The sequence below is a fragment of the Astyanax mexicanus genome, chromosome 21 (assembly GCF_023375975.1).
Source record: "Astyanax mexicanus isolate ESR-SI-001 chromosome 21, AstMex3_surface, whole genome shotgun sequence".
Classification (NCBI taxonomy): Eukaryota; Metazoa; Chordata; class Actinopteri; order Characiformes; family Acestrorhamphidae; genus Astyanax; species Astyanax mexicanus.
Window position 1 is genome coordinate 29,043,074 of NC_064428.1, and position 15,245 is coordinate 29,058,318.

Here is a 15,245-nt window from a genome sequence, read left to right on the forward strand (position 1 = left end):
TTCAACCCTAGGCCTGTTTTGGTGTGTTTTTTTTCTTCGTTTTTGTCAGTTCCTCTTTCAGGTGTTATAACACAGTAATTATGTCAGACAGTCACATGCCCTGATCTCTTTTACTCCAGAAGACATACAGCTGCTCAAAAAAAAAAAAAAAAAAAAAACAAATTTAGGACTCTTATATTATATTTTATAATAAATATTGTTAGCTCTGTTAAACTGCTTGTGCCCTGGGTCACAGGTCATCAAAGAATAAGCATCTCAAGGCATGAGAAGGTGAGTCCATACTTTTTATTCATTTTATTTGATTTGATTAATTTGATGACAATTCTCTTTATCAGGTAGCACATAACTTCTTTGTGTCATTGGTGTTATATGCTTTAATTGTTTTTTTTTTTCGTCTTTTATTTCATTGATTTTAAGTTGATTTTAAATTATTAACTATTATTGTTTTTGTTTTGTTTTTTAAATAGTATAGGAAGATGCCTTTAAGTATAAAGAAATTTAGCTTCTTTATTTAGCTTTATTTTTGTATATATATATTTTTTCAGTGCTTGTGTCACATCCTGGTCCACAATATTGGTTTATTATCTTTGTTACGCATTTTCTTGTTTCTTTGTTTATTTGTTATTTATTTAATAAATTATTTATTTATTTCGCCCTTACCTGCACTTGTGTCCGCTTTCCTCGTCACCCTGCTTGGGTCATTCCTGACAGAAAGACCGACATAACATGGACACAGCAGGTTCTGCGTGGACTGGCACCAGGATGGCAATTCGCCATGCTCCTTGCGGGACCCCGGCGCAGGACACCTCGAGGCCTCAAGGACGCCGCAGGCCTCGGGGTAGGCGTTCTAAGGGGTTCCGCCAGCCGGAAGAAGACCCCTTTTCCGGGGAGGATTTTCTTGGGGGGGGCGATGAGGGTTGGTGTTATGAGCCTCGGTGCCTCCGAGTACCCGAGGCTCAAGGAGTGGGATCCGTGGGACTTTCTCGGGTGCGCTCCCAGCAGCTCCGAGGACGAAGAGGAGCTCTACCCTGCACCAGCCCGCACTCCATTGCCGTTCCCCCCAGGGGCGGTGCTCTACCCGGCTCTCGGCCGCACAGCTCCTAAAGCCATCCCAAGTCCCGTGACTCTCGCGGCCGAGCCGCCGCGCTCCGTGACTCTCGCGGCCAAGCTGCCGCGCTACGTGAAGCCCGCGGCCGAGCCGCGCTCCGTGACTCTCGCGGCTGAGACGGCGCACTCCGTGAAGCCCGCGGATGAGACGCCACGCTCTGGGACTGCTGCGGTGGACGAGCCGCTCTCCAGGATTACAAATCCAGTCCGGGATTTTGCGGCAACCGCACTCTCAAGCCCTGCAGCTGCAGCGCCAGCACCTCAGGCTGAGGAGCTGGCTTTCATGGCGGCTGCAGAGCTGGATTCCGCCGCTGCAATCCAGCCTCTCTCCGAGACTATCTCCGCGGCCACTCAGCCGCACTCTGGACTCCTGCCGTGTCTGCAGAAGCTGCTCAAGCCTCCGTGTCTGCAGAAGCTGCTCCAGCCTCCGTGTCTGCAGAAGCTGTTCAAGCCTCCGTGTCTGCAGAAGCTGCTCCAGCCTCCGTGTCTGCAGAAGCTGCTGAAGCCTCCGCGCTAGCACCAGCTCCCGCTCCCGCTGCCCGAGTCGCCGCGCCGCCAGCACCAGCTCCCGCTGCCCGAGTCGCCGTGCTGCCAGCACCAGCTCCCGCTGTCCGAGTCGCCGCGCCGCCAGCACCAGCTCCCGCTGCCCGAGTCGCCGCGCCGCCAGCACCAGCTCCCGCTGCCCGGGTCGCCGCGCCGCCAGCACCAGCTCCCGCTGCCCGGGTCGCCGCCAGCACCAGCTCCCGCTGCCCGAGTCGCCGCACTGCCAGCACCAGCTCCCGCTGCCCGAGTCGCCACCCCACCGGTTCCTGCTCCCAGAACTTTGTTTGGCTCCAGGGCCCCAGGACCCAGGCAGGCACAGAGGCCCCCGGACTTTCACTCCAGAACTGTGCCCAGGCTGGCTCCTTGGACTTCCCCACAGACTTTTGCCAGTCCTGGGCACCCACCCATGTTTTTGGTCCCTGTGTCTCTCCCTGTCTTGGTCCCCGTGTCTGTGTTTGTTCCGGTTCCTGTCCCTGGTAGTTTCTCCGTTCCTGTCCCAGTCACCGTGTTTGTTTCTGTCCCTGTTAATGTCCTCGTCCTTGTTCCCATGTCTAGTCCCGTCCAGTCTCCGTCTCCTGTCCAGTTCCCCGTCCAGTCTCCGTCTCCTGTCCAGTTCCCCGTCCAGTCTCCCGTTCTGTCTCCTGTCCAGTCTCTGTCCAACATCCAGTTTCCCGTCCAGTCTCCGTCTCCTGTCCAGTTCCCCGTCCAGTCTCCGTCTCCCGTTCAGTCTCCCGTCCAGTCTCTGACCTCTGTCTTGTCTCCGTTTCAGTCCCCGGTCTCGACTCCTGTTTTCCCTGGCCTCTCCCTGCCGCCAGCCCCCGGGGTCCGTTTTTACGCGCCTCGGGAGCTGCGCGTTTAGGGGGAGGCTTCTGTCACATCCTGGTCTCATCTCGTGTCTGTGTGTCTGCCCCACGTGACCTGTGCTCCCCTGTGTCTCCTGTCTCAGTACCTTTCCACCTGTGTCTCATTTGTAGCTCCGCCCCTTCCCCAGGTGTTTCTAATTATAGTGTTTCCTGTTTCTTTAAATAGCCCTCATCTACCACTTTGTCTCCGTCGGTCTTTGCACCTTCCCCTGTTGTTTCGTCTCTCTCTGTGTTTCATAGTTTCTCAGTGTTTCATAGCCTCTGTTCTTCACGTCGTAGTTTCTATGTTTATCACTTGTTCATGTTTCTAGTTTCTTGTTTATTTCCGTCTTCCTTGGCTCCTTGTAGATACACCTGCTTTGTGTTTATTAGTTTATTCCCTTGTATATATTTCCCTAGCCCTGTTAGTTTATTTCTAGTATATCTTGTTTGTTTAGGTTTATGTTATTTTGTTTCACTGTTTATTTTGGTTATTGGTTTATTATCTTTGTTACGCATTTTCTTGTTTCTTTGTTTATTTGTTATTTATTTAATAAATTATTTATTTATTTCGCCCTTACCTGCACTTGTGTCCGCTTTCCTCGTCACCCTGCTTGGGTCATTCCTGACAGCTTGTGTATAAACATACTTTGGTAACTTTTGTTAAAGTAAATGGATTTTTTTTTATCACATTCAGTCACATTATAATTTTAAATAAAAAATAAACAAATTGATGAGAATATAAATTCTTCAAGATGGCATAACACCAGTGACAAACTGACCAAAACTTTGCATTTTATGTTAAAATATGTTAAAATCTATTTGGAATCAAGCTCTCCATTTTGCATATCGTCACTGTCCAATGAAAAACAAGTATCTCCATTTTTGTCGATTTTTAATTTACTACACAATTTGAACAGACAATCTGTCCCTTACACTGTGCCAAAATTTCTTGATGAACGGACCAACAGAAATACTTAAAAATGACCTAAAATAAACTCTTTTTGCATCAACATCCATTGAAAGTTTACAAGGTTTTTTCTCTCTCCTTTAAAGTTGCTGTTTTGGAGATTGCGACGATATTTGGTAAGTGGAGCTGTTTGTTTCTGGGACAAATTAAATAGATTTTTTAAAAATGTATCCACTTGAATTCCCACTCCAAATGGAGAATGACCCATGTATGGATTATGTTTATGTGTGAAGGCATTCCTGAGTAATTAAGCTGAGAACACAAGGTGCGATTTTTGACGTAAAATCTGTCCGTAGGGTTCAAATGCTACATATACTATCTAATGCTACGTTTTAATGCTACGTATGCTTCGTCAGCCGGTGGATTGTGAGTGGCTTCTTCTCTGGAACTAATCAGAAAACGTCCAGCCGGGACAGGCTTTGATATTGTGAAAAACGCAATATACGAGACCAAGGTCGTATTCTGATTGAAGGAACAAGAGCTTGTTGACTCTAGGGTGTTCGGCGGACTCGCGGCTCGCTCACTCGCACACAAAACAGCATACGCTTCTCCCATTCCATCAGATATAGCGGCCAACTCCAAGTCTATTCCACTGAAGTGAACTCGAATCATAGAAAGAGGAGAGAGCGAGAGCGAGATCAAAGGAAGCCCCACCACTCTTTCTCCTTTTGAAGCCTTGGAAGAGGAGGATGCAATTAAAACCAAGTGTAGGCTTTTGTTCATGTTTACGCACTAATTTCGCGTTTGTTCGCGTAAGGCCTACGTCTTTTCTTCCGGTGCCTTGTTTATTCTAATGAACTGAAGGTGAAGGCACTCACACGACATTGAGATATGCGTACGTCATTCCTTACGATAAAAGAAAAAAAAGACCCAACATAAGCGATGAAAGTGGCGGACACATCTGGCCAGCATCTCGCATGCAAATGCATGTAAATGCACGCTAGTACGTTAGACGCTTGTCTCTATCCATTTTTAATTAGCCCTCCCTTTAATTAGACCTCCTCTCCAGGAAACAGCCGTGCCTGGGTTCTGAAATTGTTCCGAATGTTTGATCCACAACTCGACGATGTTTGATCCTGAACGAGCTGGATGGGTTTTTTTAAGATTGCCAAGCATGCAAAAAAAAGAGGTTCTGCGCAGAAGAATTTTTTTTCCGTAGAAAGTTTAAAATAACCCTGCTGGAGGTGTTCTAATTTTTTAACAAGATGGATTGTTCCACTTTTTGAAGAGCACAGCATGACATACTGTAGGTCTCATTAACTTTAAGCTTAGCTAGGGATGCACTAGGGAATATTTGGCAACCAAAAAAAAAAAAACTTTTGGTGTTTGCCCAAATAAGTAAAAAAAGGGGGATAAAAAGAAAAAGAGTTTCCTCTAATGTTAGGATTGTTTTAAGCGGTGATGGCACTTTACTGGAATCCAAAAAACAAAAAGTAGCCAAAAAAAAAACAGATTTAGGGTTAATGTAGCTACCTTTAGCCAAAGAGCAATGTGAGCAATGTGAAGACCTCAGTCTGTCATCAACTATGAGTGAGTAATCCAGCTCAAAAAGAAAAAAACAATTGGCACTGCAGCTAAACCAATGTTTGGTTTTAAACATTTTTGTAATTGTATTTCCTATAAAAAAAAATCAAGGGACAACTTAATTTAAACTATTCAATGTATTTTCCAGTTTCAGACCATTTCAGACCAGACATTAACATTTTGGGACATGCAAGACCAGAACATTGGAAGGACCTTGACGTACATTAACAAATCATCTACATTTGGAGGCTGCCATTGGTTCTATGCATCACCTTAGCGCTACTTTTGTCGAAAATGAAGAAACGAGGGCGACTACTGAGGAGGAACCCACCCATTCAGAAAAAAGAGACCCAACTCAGCATGTGACACACCTTTGGTGGCCTCATCAAAAAGGGGTCTTATGGTCATTCAGTCACAGACATTGCCACCGGGAAGGAGAAGGAGGCATCAAGAGAGACGATGACGGCTCTTGACTTCCCCCAAACAAATATCCAACCCTTGACAACAACTTTGGCAAAGTCCAAACAAACTCCACTACTGCTCTGGAAACTTTGGAGTCTCAAAGTTCGTCAGACTCCTAAGCGATTTAGACGAATGTTTCAAAAAAATTAAATGAAGGTTCTCAGCCAGGAGAACCTGGAAAGGCTCCTGACATACATTAATGAATCATCTACATTGTCAGGCTTCCATAGAATCTCTACATCATCTTCTGTTTCAACCCACAAAGAAATTAAGGTGACTTGTCGAGAGGAACCTACATGTTCAGCACAAGAAGCCAACTCAGTTTGTGACACATCTTTGTTGACCTCATCAAAAAGGGGTCATACAGTCATTTAGTCACAGACATGCCCACTGGGAAGGAGAAGAAGGATGATGATGTCTCTTGACTTCCCTTGGAGCCCAAACAAATATCCAACCCCTGACAAATGACTTTGGAAAAGTCCAAACAAACTCCACGAGTGCTCTGTAAACTTCAATGTATTAAGTGCACCAGATTCCTGAGCGATTTAGTGGTATGTTTCAAATGTTAGATGCGCAACCCAGTGATGTTTTAATTTGAATGAGCTGGACTGGTTTCAGAATGCTAAAATTGGCAAAAATAAGTGAAGTTTCTCAGCCAGTAGAACCTGGAAAGGATCTTGACTGACTTTAATAAATCGTCTACATTGGCAAGCTTACATAGGCTTCTCTACATCATCATCAGTTTCAACCCACAAAGAAATGAGGGTGCCTACTCAAGAGGAACCTACACATTCAGCAAATGTGACACACCTTTGATGACCTCATCAAAAAGTGGTCTTATGGTCATTCAGTCACAGACATACCCACTGGGAAGGAGAAGTAAGATGATGATCATTATGATGGCTCCTGACTTCCCCTGGAGCCCAAACAAATATCCAACCGCTGCCAAACTACTTTAGCAAAGTCCGAACAAACTCCACGAGTGCTCTGGAAACTTCGGGGTCTCAAAGTTCACCAGGCTCCTGAGCGTTTTAGTGGTATGTTTCAAATGTTTGATACACAATTTAGCGATGTTTCATCTTGAACCAGCTGGAATGGTTTCAGACTGTTGAAAATGCTCAAAGCGAGTAAAGATTCTCAACCAGGAAAACATGAAAAGGATCTTGACTTACTTTAACAAATCGTCTACACTGGCAGGCTTCCATAGGATTCTGTACATCATCTTCAGTTTTTACCCACAAAGAAATGAAGGTGCCTAGTCAAGAGGAACCACACCTTTGGTGACCTCATCAAAAAGGGGTCTTATGGTCATTCAGTCACAGACATTCCCACCGGGAAGGAGAAGTAAGATGATGATGATCTCGGCTCTTGACTTCCCCTGGAGCCCAAACAAATATCCGACCGCTGCCAAACGCCTTTGGAAAAGTCCAAACAAAAACTCCATGAGTGCTCTGGAAACTTCGATGTCTCATAGTTTACCAGAATTTTGAGCGATGTTCAAAATGCCCAAAGTGAAGTGAAGGTTCATAAGAAGAAGATACAAAATAATCAACTTCTCATCCAGGAGTACCAGACATTGACTTACCTACTCAAGAGGAGAACAACTCAGTATGTGACACACCTTTGTTGACCTCATCAAAAAGGGGTCTTACGGTCATTCAGTCACAGGCGTGCCCACCAGGAAGGAGAAGTAAGATGATGATGATGATGACGGCTCTTGACTTCCCCTGAAGCCCAAACAAATATCCAACCGCTGCCAAACGACTTTAGCAAAGTCCAAAAAACTCCACGAGTGCTCTGGAAACTTCGGTGTCTCAAAGTTCGCCAGACTCCTGAGCGTTTTAGTGGAAAGTGTCAGGCTCCAAGAGGGGAAGAGAGACAAATAGCCACTTAACTGGATCTTTCCCTTGCTCCTGTGCTGATTGTGTTCAATCAATCAACTTTTGTCTTTGCCTGTGTTGCCCAGGCCCATGGGTGGAGAGGTTTATTTCTAATTTGGGAAAGCCAAGAATGCTATATTAAGATAAAGCCCGGGCAAATTGAAGTTAGCTGCAGGACAATGCCGCACTCTCTCAGCCTTGATTGCCTCCTGACTGTCCTTCATTAGGGAGCACTTCACCCATGACAGGCAATAGAATTCTGTTTAGCCCACTGACTCGGTGGAGAGCTGAAGACATTGACAGACTGGAGAGACACTACACTCCTTATTGCCGGTGTACTGTGTGCAGGGTCTTTTAAAGTCATTAGGCCTTTGTGCCAAGTTGGATACCATTGAGCTGCTGTAACCTAGACTACCCGTAAAAGGTAAAAGGCTGCCCTCAGTGATGATTGTGGAGTCCGTGTGGAAAACCCTGGATGGGATTCAATTTCATGGAGCTTTTTGATTTGGGTTAGATATTTAATTTAGGATTTCAAAATGAGAGAAGCCTAATCAAAGTACTGCTTTTTTCATGTCTGCAAATATACTGTCCAAAGCCTACATAATGTTCTGACTTCATGCTATTAAACATAAGCATTTCCTTTGTCTTTTCGTTTCATTTTAGAGCCTGAACAGTCAAGGTTTTAATTCTTTAGAACTGTCAATTCAAACTTCTGTAAGTATCTTTATTTTGCATGCGATAATCTTTGATTCTCATTCATCAAACAAATTTGTTTATTTATTACACTCCTGTTAAAATGTAGATATTATGAAGAAAACAGAATATGTTTAATACTGTATTTTAGATTCTTTAAAGTAGACACATATCCTGGCTGGATCTTCTCAGTCAACTTTATGAGGTCAAATGGAATTCAGGCTTTCAGTTAACAGCTGCGCTGAACCCAGCAAGAGTCAATTACTCAAATTTAGCACTATAAAATAAGACTACCTTTATGGGTTACAATTAATTTATTAATGGTTACTAGTTATGTTGTAAATGCCATAGAAAAATCATAAATAATCAGTTATAACACATACATAGAAAGGGCAACAATATAGATGGCTGTGGGTTCACTATTTGGCAAACAACAGGTTGTCCCTGTTGCCCTTTCTAATATGTGTTATAACTAATTATGAATGATTTTTAAGGCATTTACAACTTAATTTGTAACCATTAATAAACTAATTGTAAACCATTTATAAACCCTTTATAAAGGTGGTCTTATTTTAAAGTGCTACCAAATATAGATATTATGAATAAAACAGAATATGTGTTATACAGTATTTTAGATTCTTCAAATTAGAGTAGACACTTATCTTGGTTGCATTTTCTCATTCAGCTTTATGAGGTAGAGTCACCTGGAATTCAGGCTTTCAGTTAACAGCTGTGCTGAACTTATCAAGAGTTAATTACTTAAATTTGTTTCCTCTTAATGTGTTTGAAAGCATCAGTTGTAAAGTTGTGAAGAGGTGGAGTGGGCGGTTTATACTGAAGAGTCATATTTGAGTAATGTTCTAATCCATATTATGGCAATAACTACACTGTAAAAAATAAAACCGTAAAAAAACGGTCAAATTACTGGCAGCAGCGGCTGCCAAACAAAAACCCTAAAATTAAAGTAAAATACTTTCATTCATATGAAGTGCAAAACCAGTAGATTCACATGCATTTTCATTAAAGGTTTCACATACATACACCAGTATTTTACAATTAAATTTCTTCAATAAAGTGATTTTGATCAACGTTCTGCAGGGAAAAAAATGTTATTTTACAGTTTTTCAGAGCATATTTACAATTAAATTTCTTCAATAAAGTGATTTCAATCAATGTTCTGCAGGGAAAAACTGTTATTTTATCTTTTTTTAACTAACTTTATTGTCTTTCAAGTTGTGAGCTTTATGATTCACAAATTAATGTGTATTTGACTCATTCAGTGACATTCAGTGACAAACTGTATGATCTTTTCAGAATTTCTTTATTAACAGGCTCTCTGCTCATCTAAAGCAATAAAAAGTGCTCATAGAGTGAAACCACTTATATTAGTACAGTCTAAAACCCAGCCAGGTGGATAAAACTGCTATGAAACTACATCATGGTGAGCCCTCTAAACTGAACATCTAATTAACATAGCCACGCCCCACAGACAGTTGTTTTTTTTTTAGGTATATTTTCTTTTACGTAAAAGAAAGAAAAAAACGTTTTATTTCTATGGTTATTTTCTGTATTTTTTTTTTTTAACAATGAATAAAAAATGAATAAATAAATAAATAAACCTTACAATTATGAAGAAAAACACTGAGTTGTTGGGAAAGAAATAAACCTTTAAATAATAACACACACATATAATTACATATAATAATAAGTAATTTTACATACATATCTATATAACCTAAGAACATGGAAAAATACCATAAAAATAATATAGCAATATAGCCCTAAAAATAAGAGTTTTAACCGTAATCTCTCATTAATGTCATAATATGTAAAATTAGAACAGGGGCTTGTAATTAACAGAAAATGTCTGTAATTTGACAGAATTAGACTGTAGTAAAAGAAAAGGGATAAATAGTGTAAACATTTAGAGTTATTTTCTGTAAAAATAGGATTTTTTTTTACAGTGTACTCAAATAAGTAAAGAGGTTACTTTAGGAACTTTGAAATTATCCTAAAGTATAGTTGCGAAGACTATTAAAAACATCAATGATGAAACTGGCTCTCATCAGGAACTGCTAAAAGTTAAAAGAAAACCCATATAAAAGCACCTAAATGCTTTTTTACAGAGTATTTTGGTTTGTTTGTTTGATGCTTTTTTAAATTTACTACATGATTCCTTATGTGTTCCTTCATAGTCTGGATAATTTTAGTATTTAATAATTTAATTAATTATTATATATTTTAAATAAGCAGGTGTGTCTAACTTTTAACTGCTGCTATATATTAGTTATATATATTAGTTTGGTTTTGAGATGCATCCAAAGAAATAGTACGGGAAAACTCAAGTTTCCAGGGCAACTTTCTGCACTAGATGTTTGAGTTTTGAGGCCAACTCAAAGTCAAACTGAGCATGTGCAGTAGGGCAAAGTCATTGGCTTGGCCTCAATTAGGGTTCAACTACAACTGGTAAATTTTGCCAACACTGATTATTTAGTCTAACCAGCATTTAACAAGAAATGTAATAACGTTAGTTGAGGCTAAAAGGTTGCTAAAGTGTATGGTGCAGTTTAATATTTATTTTGTTCAGCTGACATAAAAATCACATTAAGAAGAGAAATTTTAAGTTCAGTGTTGTTTATAGTGTAGCCATTCACACCTGACTGCCAAAAGCCTGAAGTGTAAAAAAAACAAGGAAGTTGAGAAAACTCACATTTTTTAAGGCCAACTTACTACATTAGATTTTTGAATTTTGAGGCCAACTCAAATTTTTACCTCAACTAAAGAGTCAAACTGACAATGAGGGAAGTCACTGGCTTGGCCTCAACTAGGGTTCATTTGTATATTTGCAATTGTTGCTACATAACAGTGGATCGTTTACACACAGTTTCTGAAAACATGTCGCATATTCTCAGAACTCTACACACAAATCCAACAAACACATGCACACAATGGGCAAAACCCTTTAATTCTCCTGCAAAATGAAACTTTACTTTCAAATCAATGTTATCTCTTCAACAAAAGGTCTTTTGTGTTCAGATGACACACAGAAACCATCATATGAACAGACAATCAAAAGAAGCAGTTGAACACTGATGTGCTCAGTGTAAAACACCATTCTCCTCCAGTTATCATAATGATTTAGTCATTTTTTGCTCAGCGTTACACTTACTACAGACAGTAAATACATAAGTGTGTTGTAAAATATTTAATAATATTGTTTTTACACTCAGAACACACGAATACACAGTAAAAATACATTTTATTTTTCCAACAAAAACAATGTACACAGTGAACAATGCAACCAACTCAAAGATGCAGTGATTTACACACAAAATAAAAAGAAGAAGCTTTGATTTGATTGCTGATTGTAGACCTGTGTGAAGGGTGTTTGCCCGTGTGACCATTCTGTGTGCATAGTAGGGTAATTCAGAACTTTCTTGTGAAAACAAGATATTTTATTTATGAAAATTGTGCCAAATGCAGAAAATTGTAGAAATTGTGTATGTAGTGTTTTGAAAAAGTGTGTTTTAGAACTGCAGTTTGAGTGTAAAGCAGGAATTGTGCTCGTAGTTTAGCGGAACTGGTTTGTAACTGGTGAGTAAGTTACAGGTTGTGGTCATTGTGTCTCAAGTACCAGAAATTGTGTGTAAACAGAATCCAGAAAAACTGTAAAAAAAATGGATAGTTTGATAGACTGGCTTTGCACCAAAGCAAAGCACGAGAGGTTTTATGGTTGTGAACACAAACAGATCACAAGCAAATAATTACAGTAGATTTTATGCTCCGTTATGTTGGTTGTTTACCAGCACAACCTTTGGTTGGATGCACTGATTGATTGAGCAAAACACAGAACGCATTAAAGCCAAGTGAGATGATTGATAAGATAAAGATACAACTGACAATTTGGCGAATTGACATTTACGCACAGCATAACACAAACAATCCTGTACCTAAATTTAAGCGATCACCTGTTTTAGCTCCCCTGAGGGAGATTGCACATTGCACAAATTGCAGGGATTTGCTTTTGAGATTGGCTTTTTATTTTGGTTTCTAGATTTTTATATCTATTGTAATAATCAGAAGAATAAGAATAAGCTCAGTAGCAGTGATATTATTACTCAGGTTGGCGCCTCTCCTTTGGTGCATCTGTGTTCCTCCAGGCTTTCTTTCCCCACTAATAGCCTTTGTTCCCTTTGTCTCACCTTATCGGGGCTGTGAGTTTCAGAGGTTTCTGAAAGTTCTTCCAGAAAGTAGGACGTGGGTTTGAGTTATGCAGCTCAGTACAGTACAGCAGAACATACATACTGTATACATATAAATACAGATAGCAGAATACAGATAAGGTTGCAGCAAGCTCCCTGCGTGACCTTACGTCCTTGACTGCAACATACTGTAGATCCCATTCACACTTGAGTTTAAGATGCACCTGGGTGTTCTGATACAGTACAGTGACCAGCAAGAACAAGTACAGGTGTGAATAGGAATAGACCTGGCATTAACTTCCTGGCATCCGAAGTAATCTAATCACAATCAGGTGATCTGATTGCCAAATGTCTGCAGTGTAAAAATTAAAGTTGAGTTGAGAAAACTCAAATTGTCAGGGCAACTTACTTGATGTTTCAGTTTTGAAACTTTTACGTCAACTAAAGAGTCAAACTAAGCACGCGCAAAGTCTTGGTCTCAACTAGGTTTCAACTACAATTGGTACATTTTGTTAACACAGATCTTTTAGTCTGAACAACTTTTAATAAGAAACTAAATAATATTAGCTAAGGCAATTGGTATGCAATGGCAAAATCAATTGAATTTTTTTTGTTCAGCTTCCATTAAAAACACATTAAGGAGAACAGTTTTAAGGATTTCTGTCATTATTTTGCCTGTAGGAGGGATCAGTTAGAGTAAGAGTCGTAGTAGTTTCATTTGTGCACCAGCCATTAGTATTGTATCCATCGTAGCATCATGCTTAGCTAACCTGTGCAGATGGTGGATGGTGTGGTATCACAGGTGTTATGTATAATGTTCCAGAATGGATGGTAAGGTGATTAACGTGGGCGGTGCTTTGCTGTTGGGGATGTATTGAGAAAATAACAATAATAACTAGAAAAGTGCATTTCCTAAAGGAAACGCAGGATGGTTGCGCAACTAAAAGGGCTCCCACCGTTCACTATGGTTGTTGCTATGATGTTGCTAGGCGCTTGCTATGGTGTCTGGGGTGGTTGCTAAGGTGGTTACTAGATGTTGCTAAGTGGTTGCTATGGTGTTGCTATTGTGTCTGGGGTGGTTGCTAACGTGTTGCTAGGTGGTTGGTAGATGTTGCTAAGCGGTTGCTAAGGTGTTGCTAGGTGGTTATTAGATGTTGCTAAGTGGTTGCTAGATGGTTGCTAAGGTGTTGCTATGGTGGTTGCTAAGGTGTTGCTAGGTGCTTCCTAGATGTTGCTAAGCGGTTGCTATGGTGTCTGTGGTTGTTGCTTTGATGTTGCTAGGCGCTTGCTAGGGTGTCTGTGGTGGTTGCTAAGGTGTTGCTAGGTGGTTGCTATGGTGTTGCTAGGCGCTTGCTAGGGTGTCTGTGGTGGTTGCTAACGTGTTGCTAGGTGGTTGGTAGATGTTGCTAAGCGGTTGCTAAGGTGTTGCTAGGTGGTTATTAGATGTTGCTAAGTGGTTGCTAGATGGTTGCTAAGGTGTTGCTATGGTGGTTGCTAAGGTGTTGCTAGGTGCTTCCTAGATGTTGCTAAGCGGTTGCTATGGTGTCTGTGGTTGTTGCTTTGATGTTGCTAGGCGCTTGCTAGGGTGTCTGTGGTGGTTGCTAAGGTGTTGCTAGGTGGTTGCTATGGTGTTGCTAGGCGCTTGCTAGGGTGTTTGTGGTGGTTGCTAAGGTGTTGCTAGGTGGTTGCTATGGTGTTGCTAGCTGGTTGCTATGGTGTTGCTATGATATCTGTGGTTGCTAAAGCAATGCGCAACTATAACAATAATAATAATAATAATAATAATAATAATAATAATAATAATAATAATATACCAATGCTGAGTTTTGGGGGTGGGGCTTAGGAGCATGCTCAAAAGGTGACTTGATTCTGTCTGTTGGAAGCCAATGAGCTGCAAGTTTAGTATAAAATGTCTGTTTCTCTCCTGGTTAAAGTTTTTAAAAGTTGTTGAATGTGGAACATGGTTTGGCTGAACAGTTATGATCAGGTAATCCAGCACAAATGTTAATGCTAGCAGGTCTTGACGGGGTCTTACCCCAAAACAGACCACTTGTACAGCAGCCTGGATCAGTCAGACAGCAGTCGCTCTCATCAGCTGCACTGTTACCAGATGAAAACTCGGAACGCTTATCCTCCAAAGGGAAATTGCTCTGTACAGTTTTCTGACATCCGGCAGATTCCTTTTTTCCCCCCAGTGGACGTGAAGCAGCAGCAGCAGCAGCAGCAGCAGACGTGCTTCAAGAACAAAAAACATGACGGCTCTGCGAACAGACCATCAAACGCTGGCTGTTGTAATCATGAGCACTTAGTGCAGTGCGGACGGGGGCCGTTACTCAGGGGAGTGCATTTTCATATGTGGAATTAAACTGTAGCATGTTTAATAGCGAGTGGCATTATCCAGCATGTGATAAAAACATACTGTAGATACTGCCACCATCACGTAAGAACCTCGTATCTGCAAAAAGTCCTTTTTAAATGGTATAGTCATCACGTAAAGCATCCTTTACCCACACATGGATGGCAAAAAATACTAAATCTTAGCAAGTGAAATTATCTCATTTCAAGGCAATACATCTGAGCTTCCCCTTCTGAAGTCTCCATTGCTCCACCAGCCAGTTGTGTTCAGTAAAACTGAGCCGGATCCTCTTTTAGAGGCTGTATGTGTGACGTAAGTACAGAAAGACGCGTGATGTAGCCAGAAGAACTCTTGTGAAAAGCGACCCAACATCCCAGTTTTTAGAATTAACATATTAGGCTTAGCAGGGATGGTCATTCCAGCACACTGGTACCATTAAACACTATATTTTATCCCTTCACCACTTCACTTCTGCATTTAGGACTCAATATTCATACGTTTTCTCTAGTTGTTGCCAATGGATTTTTTGCAGTGTGGATGTTAAATAATAACTCCACTATAGATGGCCATTTAGAACAAAAATAAAAAATCTGTTGCCAGTAACAAAAAACATGGCTTTGTTGGAGGAGGCTATAACAATGTTATTAATTACTACAGAAAAGATGA